Source organism: Schistocerca serialis, unplaced genomic scaffold (genome assembly GCF_023864345.2).
Source record: "Schistocerca serialis cubense isolate TAMUIC-IGC-003099 unplaced genomic scaffold, iqSchSeri2.2 HiC_scaffold_636, whole genome shotgun sequence".
NCBI classification, from domain to species: domain Eukaryota; kingdom Metazoa; phylum Arthropoda; class Insecta; order Orthoptera; family Acrididae; genus Schistocerca; species Schistocerca serialis.
This window is the reverse complement of record NW_026048229.1, coordinates 5,001-17,500: the sequence shown is the minus strand read 5'-3', so window position 1 is coordinate 17,500 and position 12,500 is coordinate 5,001. Positions and strand designations below refer to the sequence as shown.

At 52.4% G+C, this 12,500-nt stretch overlaps 2 non-coding genes and 1 pseudogene across 2 annotated transcripts; all 3 read right to left on the bottom strand.

Moving 5' to 3' along the window:
- The window catches only part of LOC126448876 (large subunit ribosomal RNA), an 8,626-nt pseudogene extending 3,338 nt beyond the window's left edge, over window positions 1–5,288 (bottom strand).
- A 188-nt stretch (window positions 5,289–5,476) lies between these two features.
- Window positions 5,477–5,631, bottom strand: LOC126448869 (5.8S ribosomal RNA). Its single transcript, XR_007584277.1, has one exon. It is a non-coding gene; the product is annotated as a 5.8S ribosomal RNA (ribosomal RNA).
- Window positions 5,632–5,984: 353 nt separating this feature from the next.
- On the bottom strand, window positions 5,985–7,893 carry LOC126448873 (small subunit ribosomal RNA). Its single transcript, XR_007584279.1, has one exon. It is a non-coding gene; the product is annotated as a small subunit ribosomal RNA (ribosomal RNA).
- Between the last annotated feature and the right edge of the window lie 4,607 nt (window positions 7,894–12,500).

Sequence of the window (12,500 nt, the reverse complement as noted above, 5' to 3'; positions counted from 1 at the left end):
GCCGGACACTGCATATCCTGCAAGCAGGTAAACAGCGCCGGCCACCACAGATTATCAAACGCCCCTGAGATGTCCACCATCACTCCTAGAACATATGTGCAGTTCGACGAGCTGACAAGTTCGGCCGCCGTGTTGATGGCGTCTTCCGTCGATTTTCCACGGCGGAAACCGAATTGCCATTCGTGCATTCCTGCCATTTCCCGGTGACCAGTCAATCTCGCACAGAGCAATTTCTCAAGGGCTTTGCCCAAGGTATCTAGCAGACATATTGGCCTGTATGCTTTGTGTTCTGTTGGGTCCTTGTCTGGCTTCTTTAGTATTATTATTTCTGCTCTTTTCCATCTCCTTGGAAAAGTACCTCTTTCCAGACATTTATTATATAGGTTTGCTAGTATCGGGGCTATTTTTCCTTTTATTGCTTGAAGTACCTCAACCGTGACCCTGTCGGGTCCGGGAGATTTTCCTCTTTTTAGGTTTGATATTACGTCTACCACCTCCTGCGGTGAGAAGGGGTAGACCATTGTATTGTTGTTGTATTCTTCTTGTGCTCTCTCTCTTATAGCCGCCTGCTCCGGTGTGTCCTCAGAGGGATCATCATCCGGTAGCAGGGCTTGGAGGAGCACCGTTATTGTTTCTTGTCTGGTTGTGGTCATTCTATTTTCGCCTGGTATTCTTATAGATGATAAGACTGTTGGAGCTCTTATTTTTTCCCTAGCTAACTTGTATGGCTTTCCCCAGGGATCCATTGCCAGGTTATTTCTTACGAAATTTTCCCAGCTTCTTTTTCTAACTTCTATAATTTCTCTTTTATATCTCTCCCTTAGTTGTCTGTATATACGCAGTCTATGCTCCCTGTCTTGTGGGTTAAATGTGCGCTGATACCTGCGTCTTGCCCTGCGCGTAGCCTGACGTAGGTCACTTAGTTCTGGAGTCCATGGTGCCGGGTGCACGCTTTGGACTCTGCTTCTCTTTGGTACGACTGCTTCTATTACTTCCTTTATACTTTGAACTATCTGCTCCGCTGTTTCATCAACCTCGAGATCCTCATCCAGCTCTGGCGGGCTGTACTCCCGGGAGAGTCTTTCCCAGTCTACCTTTTTATAGTCATATTCTGAAAGCCATTCCTGTGGCGCCACATTCTGTTCTGATTTTAGTATATACTTTATTACATTATGATCACTGGTCGTTGCATTCTCCAATACCTCCCATTTATCTATTTTATTGGTAGCCCTGTTATTTGCCAGTGTTACATCTATATTTGTTTTTGCCCCTGCTCTATTTGAATATGTTGGTATCTCGCTAGGTGCGTTTATTATATCTAGATTTAATTCACTTATTGCATCTTCTAATTCCTGACCTTTTTCGTCTTGTTCTCCGCTGTGCCACAGGAATGACTTTGCGTTTGCATCCATTGCTATGATTACTTGATGGCCCTGTAGAGTTCTACATATTTCCTTTAGTTGTTCTAGGTACATAGTTATTGGCTCTCTATACTGACAATATATTGATACTAAATACCACTTAGTGTTTTTGGCGTGTACTTCGATTGTTACAACATGTTCATTTGTAAATTGATTTAATACTATTGTTCTTATATTACTATTTAAAATTACTATTGCAGACATTGGTCTTTCTCCCTTCATGATTATTTGAGCCGTGGCTGTCATTCCTGGGATTTTACCCTCCCGGGAGTACGGTTCTTGCAAGCATAGTATGTCAGCTTTAAGTTCTTCTGCTAATTTACGCAACTCGTAGTTTACTTGTACGCTTCTCATTGTATTAATTTGGAGAACTAAAAGATCCATTACGGATGATATGTATGGTAATGATCTTCTGGCCATGTCTTATTGGGGTCAAATCCTATTCGGCCGTATGTTGTTACCATTTGTATATATATATTTTCCAAATTGTATTTTACGCCTCTTCTTTCGTATACTTGCTTTACTATTTCCTGTAATTGTTCGTGTTCCGTGGGGATTCCGGCCGCGGCTAGCTGAATGCAGTCAACGTCCGCCAAAGCTGGATAAGTAATTCTCGAGCCGTTTGTGTGCCCCACTCTCACTAGTTGGCGTAATGCAGTGGTTAGCAGACCGGGTTCTTCTAGTCTTGCCATCTGCAGTGCGTTTTCGCATATCTTATAAGTGTTCTTTGGGTCCATTGCATTATATGTGTCACTCTTGCTTGACTGATTGTTTTTATCTTTTATATGTTCTGAGTGGTCTCGTTTGGGCGAGCTCGGTCGTCCGTCCTCGCCCTTCATCGGCGTTTTCTTTTCATTAAAAACGGACGACCGAGGTCGTCCGTATTTCTTTCCTATGTTGTTCTTTTCTATGTCTAGGGACAGCGGGAATCTCGTTAATCCATTCATGCGCGTCACTAATTAGATGACGAGGCATTTGGCTACCTTAAGAGAGTCATAGTTACTCCCGCCGTTTACCCGCGCTTGCTTGAATTTCTTCACGTTGACATTCAGAGCACTGGGCAGAAATCACATTGCGTCAACACCCGCTAGGGCCATCGCAATGCTTTGTTTTAATTAGACAGTCGGATTCCCCCAGTCCGTGCCAGTTCTGAGTTGATCGTTGAATGGCGGCCGAAGAGAATCCGCGCACCCGCGCGCCCCCGGAGGAGCACGCTAAGGCGGACGCGGCCTCGCAGCAAGGAAGATCCGTGGGAGGCCAAGGCACGGGACCGAGCTCGGATCCTGCACGCAGGTTGAAGCACCGGGGCGCGAACGCCGCGCAGGCGCGCGCATCCTGCACCGCCGGCCAGCACGAGGCCGACCAACGGCGAGAGCAGACCACGCCCGCGCTAAACGCCCGCACTTACCGGCACCCCTACGGCACTCACCTCGCCCAGGCCCGGCACGTTAGCGCTGACCCACTTCCCGACCAAGCCCGACACGCCCCGATCCTCAGAGCCAATCCTTATCCCGAAGTTACGGATCCAATTTGCCGACTTCCCTTACCTACATTATTCTATCGACTAGAGGCTCTTCACCTTGGAGACCTGCTGCGGATATGGGTACGAACCGGCGCGACACCTCCACGTGGCCCTCTCCCGGATTTTCAAGGTCCGAGGGGAAGATCGGGACACCGCCGCAACTGCGGTGCTCTTCGCGTTCCAAACCCTATCTCCCTGCTAGAGGATTCCAGGGAACTCGAACGCTCATGCAGAAAAGAAAACTCTTCCCCGATCTCCCGACGGCGTCTCCGGGTCCTTTTGGGTTACCCCGACGAGCATCTCTAAAAGAGGGGCCCGACTTGTATCGGTTCCGCTGCCGGGTTCCGGAATAGGAACCGGATTCCCTTTCGCCCAACGGGGGCCAGCACAAAGCGCATCATGCTATGACGGCCCCCATCAACATCGGATTTCTCCTAGGGCTTAGGATCGACTGACTCGTGTGCAACGGCTGTTCACACGAAACCCTTCTCCGCGTCAGCCCTCCAGGGCCTCGCTGGAGTATTTGCTACTACCACCAAGATCTGCACCGACGGCGGCTCCAGGCAGGCTCACGCCCAGACCCTTCTGCGCCCACCGCCGCGACCCTCCTACTCGTCAGGGCTTCGCGGCCGGCCGCAAGGACCGGCCATGACTGCCAGACTGACGGCCGAGTATAGGCACGACGCTTCAGCGCCATCCATTTTCAGGGCTAGTTGCTTCGGCAGGTGAGTTGTTACACACTCCTTAGCGGATTCCGACTTCCATGGCCACCGTCCTGCTGTCTTAAGCAACCAACGCCTTTCATGGTTTCCCATGAGCGTCGATTCGGGCGCCTTAACTCGGCGTTTGGTTCATCCCACAGCGCCAGTTCTGCTTACCAAAAGTGGCCCACTTGGCACTCCGATCCGAGTCGTTTGCTCGCGGCTTCAGCATATCAAGCAAGCCGGAGATCTCACCCATTTAAAGTTTGAGAATAGGTTGAGGTCGTTTCGGCCCCAAGGCCTCTAATCATTCGCTTTACCGGATGAGACTCGTACGAGCACCAGCTATCCTGAGGGAAACTTCGGAGGGAACCAGCTACTAGATGGTTCGATTAGTCTTTCGCCCCTATACCCAGCTCCGACGATCGATTTGCACGTCAGAATCGCTACGGACCTCCATCAGGGTTTCCCCTGACTTCGTCCTGGCCAGGCATAGTTCACCATCTTTCGGGTCCCAACGTGTACGCTCTAGGTGCGCCTCACCTCGCAATGAGGACGAGACGCCCCGGGAGTGCGGAGGCCGCCGCCCCGTGAAGGGCGGGGAAGCCCCATCCTCCCTCGGCCCGCGCAAGGCGAGACCTTCACTTTCATTACGCCTTTAGGTTTCGTACAGCCCAATGACTCGCGCACATGTTAGACTCCTTGGTCCGTGTTTCAAGACGGGTCGTGAAATTGTCCAAAGCTGAAGCGCCGCTGACGGGAGCGATTATTCCGCCCGAGAGCATCCCGAGCCAACAGCGGCGCGGGTCCGGGGCCGGGCCAGGTAGGTCCGTCATCCGGGAAGAACCGCGCGCGCTTGCCGGGAGCCCGAGCGCCCAAAGGGGCGAATCGACTCCTCCAGATATACCGCCGGGCAGCCAGCCAGGACACCGGGGCTCTGCCCAACAGACGCGAACCGAGGCCCGCGGAAGGACAGGCTGCGCACCCGGGCCGTAGGCCGGCACCCAGCGGGTCGCGACGTCCTACTAGGGGAGAAGTGCGGCCCACCGCACACCGGAACGGCCCCGCCCCGCGGCGAGTGGAAAGGCAACCGGACACGACCCCGCCGCGAATTGCTCCGCGCGGGCGGCCGGCCCCATCTGCCGAGGGCGGAGGCCAGTGGCCGGATGGGCGTGAATCTCACCCGTTCGACCTTTCGGACTTCTCACGTTTACCCCAGAACGGTTTCACGTACTTTTGAACTCTCTCTTCAAAGTTCTTTTCAACTTTCCCTCACGGTACTTGTTCGCTATCGGTCTCGTGGTCATATTTAGTCTCAGATGGAGTTTACCACCCACTTGGAGCTGCACTCTCAAGCAACCCGACTCGAAGGAGAGGTCCCGCCGACGCTCGCACCGGCCGCTACGGGCCTGGCACCCTCTACGGGCCGTGGCCTCATTCAAGTTGGACTTGGGCTCGGCGCGAGGCGTCGGGGTAGTGGACCCTCCCAAACACCACATGCCACGACAGGCGGCAGCCTGCGGGGTTCGGTGCTGGACTCTTCCCTGTTCGCTCGCCGCTACTGGGGGAATCCTTGTTAGTTTCTTTTCCTCCGCTTAGTAATATGCTTAAATTCAGCGGGTAGTCTCGCCTGCTCTGAGGTCGTTGTACGAGGTGTCGCACGCCACACCGCCAGCCGGCTGTGCACGCTACCGAGTAAGTACCGGTATGCGAACCGCCAGGCGACGGGCGCGCATCGCACGTTTAAGGAGACGCGGCCGGCCCCACAGGCGGCCACGACACTCCCAGGTCTGCGAAGCGGGGCAAACGCCGCGCGCTTCAGTATACGTAGCCGACCCTCAGCCAGACGTGGCCCGGGAACGGAATCCATGGACCGCAATGTGCGTTCGAAACGTCGATGTTCATGTGTCCTGCAGTTCACATGTCGACGCGCAATTTGCTGCGTTCTTCATCGACCCACGAGCCGAGTGATCCACCGTCCTGGGTGATCTTTTCATAGTTTCCACCATCTCTTTCGAGACAGTTGCATAGGCGGGACTGAGGCGTGTGGCGGCCCTGTTCCAGCGTTCAGTGTCCAACGGCCTCACGGCCGATGGGCGTCGTACGGCTCCACACCGGAGCGGACAGGCAGTCGGGCGAAAGTCATTCAAAACCGGCGCCAGGCGCCAGGTGCCGCAGGCCAGCCGCTCCAGCGCTTCAGCGCTCGTACCACACAACATTGCCGTTAGTTTTGAGACGAACGCGTGGTTCCGCACGCGGCGCACGGCTACTGCGAGCCGTACAGGTAGCTGCGTGTTGCGCGACACGACACGCACATCGAAAGACATGCAGTCTAGTCGGTAATGATCCTTCCGCAGGTTCACCTACGGAAACCTTGTTACGACTTTTACTTCCTCTAAATGATCAAGTTTGGTCATCTTTCCGGTAGCATCGGCAACGACAGAGTCAATGCCGCGTACCAGTCCGAAGACCTCACTAAATCATTCAATCGGTAGTAGCGACGGGCGGTGTGTACAAAGGGCAGGGACGTAATCAACGCGAGCTTATGACTCGCGCTTACTGGGAATTCCTCGTTCATGGGGAACAATTGCAAGCCCCAATCCCTAGCACGAAGGAGGTTCAGCGGGTTACCCCGACCTTTCGGCCTAGGAAGACACGCTGATTCCTTCAGTGTAGCGCGCGTGCGGCCCAGAACATCTAAGGGCATCACAGACCTGTTATTGCTCAATCTCGTGCGGCTAGAAGCCGCCTGTCCCTCTAAGAAGAAAAGTAATCGCTGACAGCACGAAGGATGTCACGCGACTAGTTAGCAGGCTAGAGTCTCGTTCGTTATCGGAATTAACCAGACAAATCGCTCCACCAACTAAGAACGGCCATGCACCACCACCCACCGAATCAAGAAAGAGCTATCAATCTGTCAATCCTTCCGGTGTCCGGGCCTGGTGAGGTTTCCCGTGTTGAGTCAAATTAAGCCGCAGGCTCCACTCCTGGTGGTGCCCTTCCGTCAATTCCTTTAAGTTTCAGCTTTGCAACCATACTTCCCCCGGAACCCAAAAGCTTTGGTTTCCCGGAGGCTGCCCGCCGAGTCATCGGAGGAACTGCGGCGGATCGCTGGCTGGCATCGTTTATGGTTAGAACTAGGGCGGTATCTGATCGCCTTCGAACCTCTAACTTTCGTTCTTGATTAATGAAAACATACTTGGCAAATGCTTTCGCTTCTGTTCGTCTTGCGACGATCCAAGAATTTCACCTCTAACGTCGCAATACGAATGCCCCCGCCTGTCCCTATTAATCATTACCTCGGGTTCCGAAAACCAACAAAATAGAACCGAGGTCCTATTCCATTATTCCATGCACACAGTATTCAGGCGGGCTTGCCTGCTTTAAGCACTCTAATTTGTTCAAAGTAAACGTGCCGGCCCACCGAGACACTCAATAAAGAGCACCCTGGTAGGATTTCAACGGGGTCCGCCTCGGGACGCACGAGCACGCACGAGGCGGTCGCACGCCTTCGGCTCGCCCCACCGGCAGGACGTCCCACGATACATGCCAGTTAAACACCGACGGGCGGTGAACCAACAGCGTGGGACACAAATCCAACTACGAGCTTTTTAACCGCAACAACTTTAATATACGCTATTGGAGCTGGAATTACCGCGGCTGCTGGCACCAGACTTGCCCTCCAATAGATACTCGTTAAAGGATTTAAAGTGTACTCATTCCGATTACGGGGCCTCGGATGAGTCCCGTATCGTTATTTTTCGTCACTACCTCCCCGTGCCGGGAGTGGGTAATTTGCGCGCCTGCTGCCTTCCTTGGATGTGGTAGCCGTTTCTCAGGCTCCCTCTCCGGAATCGAACCCTGATTCCCCGTTACCCGTTACAACCATGGTAGGCGCAGAACCTACCATCGACAGTTGATAAGGCAGACATTTGAAAGATGCGTCGCCGGTACGAGGACCGTGCGATCAGCCCAAAGTTATTCAGAGTCACCAAGGCAAACGGACCGGACGAGCCGACCGATTGGTTTTGATCTAATAAAAGCGTCCCTTCCATCTCTGGTCGGGACTCTGTTTGCATGTATTAGCTCTAGAATTACCACAGTTATCCAAGTAACGTGGGTACGATCTAAGGAACCATAACTGATTTAATGAGCCATTCGCGGTTTCACCTTAATGCGGCTTGTACTGAGACATGCATGGCTTAATCTTTGAGACAAGCATATGACTACTGGCAGGATCAACCAGGGAGCTGCGTCAACTAGAGCTGAGCAGCCGGCCGCCCGGGAGTGTGTCCCGGGGGCCCGCGCGAACACGCAAGCGTCCGCTCAATTATTCTGCAAACAGGAGGAGGCTGAGCTCCCCTGCACAACACACCTCGAAACCCTCTCAGGTCCCGGCGGCGCGCAGCGCCGTCCTAAGTACTTGGTCGGGTTCGAGAGAGGCGCAATCGCCCGGAGTTAGGCGAGTAGACGCTTTAGGTGCGACCACCCGTGCTCCCAACTGAGCTTGCCGCTGCCGACAGAGGCCCGGGAGCGTGCTGTCGTGGCATTGCCGGCGGGAGACAACACGCGCCACCTACGGTGACCGGCAGCTCCAACGCCAGCGCCACAGAAGGACAAAAGCCCCACTTGGGTGCCGAAGCGAACTCTCCCAGCACAGCGCACGCGCCAACACGTCCGCACAGCTGCGATACAAACCACCTGCGAGAACCGCTGGGGCGACCGAGCAGCAGACGGCGTCGCGGCGCCGAGCGCCGGGCGGCGGCGCATCCTCAGCGCACACAGTCCTCAATCGGACCAGCACACTGCAGATGGCCACCGCGCTTCGCACCGGGCCCGCGAGGACCTACTTTGGCCGCAAGGCGCCGCGAGCAGGGGGCGCCGGCGCGCAGCTGCGCCGCCTGCCGCGTCCGTCGGCCGGCGCGCCTGCCACTGGCCGCCCCCACCAGCCGGCTGTAGCGCGTGCGCCCACGCACCGCGCTGCCAGCACGCCGGGCGGCCCCCCCTCACCGGCCGGGGACGGTCCCACCCAGCCACCGCCGCGTATCGCCTCACACCCAGATCCCCTTTCGCGTTCGTGGGCATGGTGGGTCCCCTTTCACGTTCGTGGGCATGGTGGGTATCCCTGAAACAACCGGTTAATAGCTCGACCGATCGTCGCCAACACTGATTCACCTCTAGCGAGAACAACCGCACCACAACGGGTTACCTGTTGTTCATTTGCGTAACGTCACCAGCAAACGTAGACGTCCATCGCCATTTGCAACGAGTATTGCATGCCTGTGTCAGGTGTCACAACACACTACGTCTGCCCACATAGACGCAACAACATGTGCACGCCTCGAGAACACGTGGAAGGTAGCCCCCGTACGTATGCGGTGTCCATTGCGCGAACGACTGTCAGCCGGCCTCTGCAGGATGTCGCAGATGTGGAACGCGGTGCAACATGCTATCACGGTGTGTGAGAAGAGACGACTACGTCCGAATACACGCTCCACTACATCAACAGACTGCTCATGCTGATCGCCATCCAGGGCGTCCGTTCCTCCCACACGTCTGAATGGCGTACCACACTGCAATCCAGCTCTTATAGGGAGACGACACGTAGCTGCGTGCACAATATTTGGACTGTATGGTCTGCCGTTGCTAGGCGCAGTCGTCGTACGGTCACACATGTGCCACGATGTATCATTCAGTACATACGGACCAATGTGCAGTACAGTTTGTGGGTTTTGCGTACATCGGCGGACAGGTGACAGGCCGTACCACAACGTAGGCTGAGTACGTCGGCATGCGAAGGGCATTGAACATGCAAACTTCTCAACGACCAGCTTGCGAAGGCAGGGGGGAAGGGGGGGGGGCATGTACGTCCTGCTGCTATCCACATTACAGTGTATAGCAGGAGCATGTGGAAAGTCAGCAACACCTGCAAGGTGTTTAACATGACGCGATACACAGGGGACCGGGCAGTGCGAATAGCGAACTATATTGCGAGGGTTGCGGTTAGGCAACACTACACTAATTTAACGAGTTGCATAACAATTACAGAGCAGGTTCAGCGACAACGTGCGTCAGGTTAAGGCGCAATATAGGTTAGGTTGAGGCACAATATAGGTTAGGTTAAGGCACAACATGGGTTACGTTAAGGCACAAATTGGGTTACGTTAAGGCACAACATGGGTTACGTTAAGGCACAACATGGGTTACGTTAAGGCACAAATTAGGTTACGTTAAGGCACAAATTAGGTTACGTTAAGGCACAAATTAGGTTACGTTAAGGCACAAATTAGGTTACGTTAAGGCACAAATTAGGTTACGTTAAGGCACAAATTAGGTTACGTTAAGGCACAAATTAGGTTACGTTAAGGCACAAATTAGGTTACGTTAAGGCACAAATTAGGTTACGTTAAGGCACAAATTAGGTTACGTTAAGGCACAAATTAGGTTACGTTAAGGCACAAATTAGGTTACGTTAAGGCACAAATTAGGTTACGTTAAGGCACAAATTAGGTTACGTTAAGGCACAAATTAGGTTACGTTAAGGCACAAATTAGGTTACGTTAAGGTACAATATGGGTTAGGTTAAGGTACAATATGGGTTAGGTTAAGGTACAATATGGGTTAGGTTAAGGTACAATATGGGTTAGGTTAAGGTACAATATGGGTTAGGTTAAGGCACAACGTAGGTTAGGTTAAGGCACAACATAGGTTAGGTTAAGGCACAACATAGGTTAGGTTAAGGCACAACATAGGTTAGGTTAAGGCACAACATAGGTTAGGTTAAGGCACAACATAGGTTAGGTTAAGGCACAACATAGGTTAGGTTAAGGCACAACATAGGTTAGGTTAAGGCACAACATAGGTTAGGTTAAGGCACAACGTAGGTTAGGTTAAGGCACAACGTAGGTTAGGTTAAGGCACAACGTAGGTTAGGTTAAGGCACAACGTAGGTTAGGTTAAGGCACAACGTAGGTTAGGTTAAGGCACAACGTAGGTTAGGTTAAGGCACAACGTAGGTTAGGTTAAGGCACAACGTAGGTTAGGTTAAGGCACAACGTAGGTTAGGTTAAGGCACAACGTAGGTTAGGTTAAGGCACAACGTAGGTTAGGTTAAGGCACAACGTAGGTTAGGTTAAGGCACAACGTAGGTTAGGTTAAGGCACAACGTAGGTTAGGTTAAGGCACAACGTAGGTTAGGTTAAGGCACAACGTAGGTTAGGTTAAGGCACAACGTAGGTTAGGTTAAGGCACAACGTAGGTTAGGTTAAGGCACAACGTAGGTTAGGTTAAGGCACAACGTAGGTTAGGTTAAGGCACAACGTAGGTTAGGTTAAGGCACAACGTAGGTTAGGTTAAGGCACAACGTAGGTTAGGTTAAGGCACAACGTAGGTTAGGTTAAGGCACAACGTAGGTTAGGTTAAGGCACAACGTAGGTTAGGTTAAGGCACAACGTAGGTTAGGTTAAGGCACAACGTAGGTTAGGTTAAGGCACAACGTAGGTTAGGTTAAGGCACAACATAGGTTAGGTTAAGGCACAACATAGGTTAGGTTAAGGCACAACATAGGTTAGGTTAAGGCACAACATAGGTTAGGTTAAGGCACAACATAGGTTAGGTTAAGGCACAACATAGGTTAGGTTAAGGCACAACGTAGGTTAGGTTAAGGCACAACGTAGGTTAGGTTAAGGCACAACGTAGGTTAGGTTAAGGCACAACGTAGGTTAGGTTAAGGCACAACGTAGGTTAGGTTAAGGTACAACGTAGGTTAGGTTAAGGTACAACGTAGGTTAGGTTAAGGTACAACGTAGGTTAGGTTAAGGTACAACGTAGGTTAGGTTAAGGTACAACGTAGGTTAGGTTAAGGTACAACGTAGGTTAGGTTAAGGTACAACGTAGGTTAGGTTAAGGTACAACGTAGGTTAGGTGAAGGCGCAATGTAGGTTAGGTTAAGGTACGATATACCTTAGGTTAAGGTACAATATCGCTTAGGTTAAGGTACAATATAGCTTAGGTTAAGGTACACGTTGTAGGGAAAGGTGTATTTTGGGGGGGGAGGGGGCGGCAGGTTCGTTGATAGTGATTATCGTAAGTGCATGCCTGCGGGATCATCCGATTTGTCACGTCAGGATGCACTTGTGGCTCATGACAGGCGGCGCTCCGATTCCAAGGTTGTGGCAGATCTGTGTCTTTCATTCCTGCCATTGTTTGTGTACTGTGACAGGAGGCAGTATTGTGATGTTGGGTGCACCCCTGTGTAGGACATGTGTGGGTGTTCGTGGCTTAGCTGAGCAATGGCGGATGTCGGAAGGGTGGGATATTCTGTTTTCTGGGTGGACCTCCCGGTCTGGTTATGATAGTGTGGATTGTGTAATGTGGCGGAGAGGATGCACCGGATGTTCTTCCATGCTGGTGGTTAGATATTGTGTGTGTGCCTGTTAGAGGCAGAGAGTAGTGTGTGATAGTGTCTGGCTGACGTGTGGTTCTCATTGTGTGCAGAGTCTTTCAGCATGTATAGGGACGGTTGTATATATTATCTGTATTCTGATGGCTCTGCATCTATTACTAATCAGTGCCGTGTATACGGTTACTCTGGTTCCAGTCGAAACTGTTCTATCTCTGTACATTAGTGACACTGCGGCTCCACTATGTTGCCGCCCCTGTCGGCCGTTTCCCCCAGTGTGTGGCTAATGATTATCAGCAATCAGTCTATTAGTCAATACCGGTAGTGTGACGACGTGAAATGTCCGGGATGGGGGAAGCTACACGCTTCCCGTGGGTCAGGGCCTAGAAAGACTCTTCCCACGCAGGAGGCTCGGACTGTCATTACTCTTCCGAGAAATATATTTGCCCAGCGTT